The following is a 4,304-nucleotide window of genomic DNA, read 5'->3' on the forward strand; positions in this document are numbered from 1 at the left end:
GAAGGAGGTGTCCACAAGCCAGGACACCTTCACCAAACACCAAATTTGCTGGCACCTTGATCTTGGACTTTCCAGCCTCTAGAATGGTGAGAAAATGAATTTCTGTTTCTTTAAACCAATCAGTCTGTATTTTGTTATAGCAGCCCTAACTGACTAATACATTGTCTCTTCCATTTCAAGGTGCCATACCATTACATATGCAAAAGAAATACACATATCTTTTCTCTAAGAAAAGTCATAAGAAATTGTTTAGTGATGTTAAGTCTTTGAAAAGCATCTGTTTATTGTTCATACTTAGTCAAGGTAATTATGAATATAACAACTTCTTTAAAAGAATTTCAAATAATTGCAATTGAGCATGAAAACATCACCTCAAAAGAGATGCCTGCATATGTAGTCTTCTTGAATTTAATAGCCAGAATGCATATTTCATTATATCAACATGTTTTCCATTGGCAAATATTTTCTCTTCATTATGCATAACTACTCAGTACTAGTGAAGGCTAAGGCACTGGCATGAAAGCCTAAATATATCTACATCTGAGTAAGGCTATTGGTAAAAACCAGTTTATTTCTTCAAAGAAGGCACTATCTTCTGGAAATAACCAGAAGAAATGTTGATAATTGATTATTGTTTATATACAAATCTGAGAAGTACCCTGCAATTATGAAATTGTTTTCCATAAGAACCTCAGCAAACTACACAAAATATATTTAACTTGAATAACAAGAATTTTTTTTTAATTAAAGCACCTCTAGGACACTTACAGTAGAGGTATATTTGAAAAGAACTGAGTTGATATAAATTAAATTCAATATCTTATTTCTTCCCATAAAAATGTAAGATACAGAGATGGCAAGTTATTTACCAAGTATGGTAATTACATAGTGCTTGGCATCTAATAAACACCCCCCTAAACCAAATATTTTTTAAGTATTGTTTTTTATTTTAACATAATACATTTTCAAAACGAGGAAGTTGAAGTTGGTACAATACTATTAACTCAGGTACAGATCACATTTGGATTTGATCAGTTTTTATAACAAGCACAGATTTTTGTATAGCTTTGTTAAAGTATAATTGATACACAAAAACCTGCACATATTTAATGTATACAATGTGATGAGTTTGGACATACGTCTGCACCTGTGATACCATCACAAAACTATGGAACGTTTCACGAATTTGCATGTCATCCTTGTGCAGGGGCCATGCTAATCTTCTCTGTATTGTTGCAATTTTAGTATATGTGCTGCTGAAGCAAGCTCTATAAACCAAATATTTAGTTTTTATCCCCAAAACTAAGGCATACTTACCTTAAGTAATACCAGAGAGATTATAAGGACTGTGATCAATTACAAGTAATCTTTTTTTAAATTTTATTTATTTATTCATGAGAGAGAGAGAGAGAGAGAGAGAGAGGCAGAGGGAGAAGCAGACTCCCAAGGAGCAGGGAGCCCAATGCAGGACTCGATCCCAGAACCCTGGGATCATGACCTGAGCCAAAAGCAGATGCTTAACGATCTGAGCCACCCAGGTGCCCTACAATCTAATTTACCATCATTTCCTTCAATTTCTAGCTGCTTTTGTAATATGATTCACCCAATATGAGATTGGTCTTTAAAAACATGCATGTCTGGGGTACCTGGGTGGCTCAGGCAGTGGAGGGTCAGACTCTTGGTTTCGGCTCAGGTCATGATCTCAAGGTCCTGGAACAGAGTCCGTGCATCAGGCTCTGCATTCAGCAGGGAGCCTGCTTGAGATTCTCTCTCTCCCTTTCCCTCTGCCCCTCCCCCATTCACATGCTCTCTCGCTCTCTTTCTCTCTCAAAAATAAAAAACCTGCATGTCTACCAAAAAAGAAATCAAAGAACTAGAAATTTATGTGGAATAAAGGAGTGTTGAAATAAACTTGCAAATGACTTAAAACTGGCTTTTTTCACAGTAATATTTGAGGGGTGGGGAGTGAGAAAAATCAACTAAGTCTCCACCTGACACAATTTATTGGCATGTATTTTGACAAGAATTTTTTCTCATTGCTAACAGTTATCTACAATTTGCAAAGGTTTTTTAAGTTTTTTTTTTTTTAAGTGGTAAGAACACATTTCATTCAGGAACTGTTAAAATAGGTAGAAAGAGACTCCAGTATGGAACTGAGTTCAATTCCAAATACAGCATGGACAGGAGAAATTTATAGCCAAGTGGTAGGGTGGAAGTCAGTGGATAGAAATGTACTAAGAGGAAACATCAAGGATAAGGGAAGAGTCTGGTAAACCAACTTGATAGGACTCTTGCTGAGGTCAGGCCAGGGTGATCAGACACTAAGGAGTGGGGAGAAGGAATTTTTTTTAAGATTTTATTTATTTATTTGTCAGAGAAAGAGAGAGAGCACACAAGCAGGGGGAGGAGCAGAGGCAGAGGAAGAAGCAGGCTCCCCGCCAAGCAAAGAGCATGATACAGGACTTGATCCCAGGACCCTGGGATCATGACTTGAGTCAGAGGTAGATGCTTATCCAACTGAGCCACCCAGGCGCCCCTCCCCTTTTTTGGGCAGGGGAGAAGGAATTTGACCAGATATCAATGGCGATCAGATATCAAGATGAGGAATTCTTGCTACAGTGGGGCAATGTAGGCCACACGAGGACAAACACTGAACGTAGAGGCCTGGGGAGGAATTAGAGACGTTGGCTGGAACTAGGTGGAGAAGACAGATTGTGTCCACAAAAAAGCCTCCAATACTCCTCTTTCAATGGGATCCAATGAAATATAATTAGGTGAAGACAAAGGGGTTTATGTGGGTAGGATTTTCTCCAAATGGCATCCCTATATTCTTATTATATGAATAAATTTCAAGTAAACAGGTCACAGAGTTGACAAATAGAGAAAAGAGGGGTCTAAATGCATACCAGATAGCCAAGAAATTCTTTCCATAAAACTCCAGCAAATGAATCACTCACTCTAACATATATAAGCCTGCATCTGCCACATAATCTCTCTAGAGAATAGTTTTTAAGTTACAGAACATGGTACTGGCAAATTCTACTTCTACTGATGAACCTAACTAGCTATTAGTCTAGTTCAAAGTGCAGTTATGACATGAAAAACCAGATCTCATTCCCTAATTCCACCAAAGCAAAAAAGGAATAAGTTCAAAGAAGAATGCCCAAACCTAAAACAAGCAAATGTTTCTGAGGTTACATGTCATTTTATTGCTCTCTCTCTTTTAATGGTTTAGCAGGTAGTACTGAATATATCAAACCACCTCACTGTCATTTAGTCTCTGATAAAACACTTTACCATCTGGCCAACTTCTTTCCAACACTTTCATCAGTTTTCCCAAACTGATAGCAAAAGAGAGTCATTTGTTTCATCTCTTGATCTCCTTTTTTACATCACATTGAGTGATTCCCATTTAATCCATCTCGTGAGCTGATACTACAGAATGTGAAGGAATGCCAATGATCTGGCTGGTACAATTGGAAAAAATTTTATAATTGCCATGAAATGAACAAGGGGCCTCTAATTATACACATTAATAGGACAAAGATGCACAGTGTTCTGCTTACGATGGTTTAATGACATCAGTTTTATGGCTGGGATTTCTAGCATTTCTCCCATTATGCTGTATGCCATATTAGGCAATTAGTAAATTGGTTCAAACTGCACAGGGTGGTTTTAAAATACAACCCAACTTGTGCTGATATGTGTTTTCTTTCCTTTACATTCTCCTAGGACAGGCATTTACCTGTAACGCCCTTGAATAACACTCGGTAAATAAGACAGGTATCACTTTTCCATCAGAGCACTACTAATAGCTTCATATTGAAGTATTTCTCCTCAGATGAACCTGGATTTAACATGTGGATTTAATCTTTTTGTTGTCATCTATCCTTTAAAATAAATAGAGATACACATTTAACAAAGTCTAGAAAAGCTTATGGAAATGCATCCAATCAAATGTGACACTTACAGGGTACATAAGGGCAATAATATTAAAAAAAATAGCAGGAAAGAAAAGTAAAGCAGGAAAATTACTTTTCATACTTCAAATGAGAGAAATGCTATTCCACTGCTATACTGAAAAGCAATATCCACAATATGACTGAAAAGCAGCATCTACAAATAATTTCACAATTGTATATGCAAAGTTTATCTGGACAAAAACTTTTCTTTAATGTATCTGATAAATATTTATCCCAAATGGAATAGAAAATTGAAAAAAAAAGTAGTGATTTTTTTTCCTATCTCTTTTTAGATACTTTGATTCATGGCATAAGTTCTCTTTATGATTTTTTTTTCAAATA

The 4,304-nt window shown here is 36.4% G+C and overlaps 1 non-coding gene across 1 annotated transcript; it reads right to left on the reverse strand.

Annotated features, from left to right (window-relative positions):
- Positions 1–1,162: 1,162 nt before the first annotated feature.
- On the reverse strand, positions 1,163–1,269 carry LOC114208521 (U6 spliceosomal RNA). The gene has a single exon (XR_003609033.2). It is a non-coding gene; the product is annotated as a U6 spliceosomal RNA (small nuclear RNA).
- Positions 1,270–4,304: the final 3,035 nt, after the last annotated feature.

The sequence above is a fragment of the Eumetopias jubatus genome, unplaced genomic scaffold (assembly GCF_037043125.1).
Source record: "Eumetopias jubatus isolate StellerSeaLion01/CBP00866 unplaced genomic scaffold, mEumJub1_p1.0 scaffold_4, whole genome shotgun sequence".
Lineage (NCBI taxonomy): Eukaryota > Metazoa > Chordata > Mammalia > Carnivora > Otariidae > Eumetopias > Eumetopias jubatus.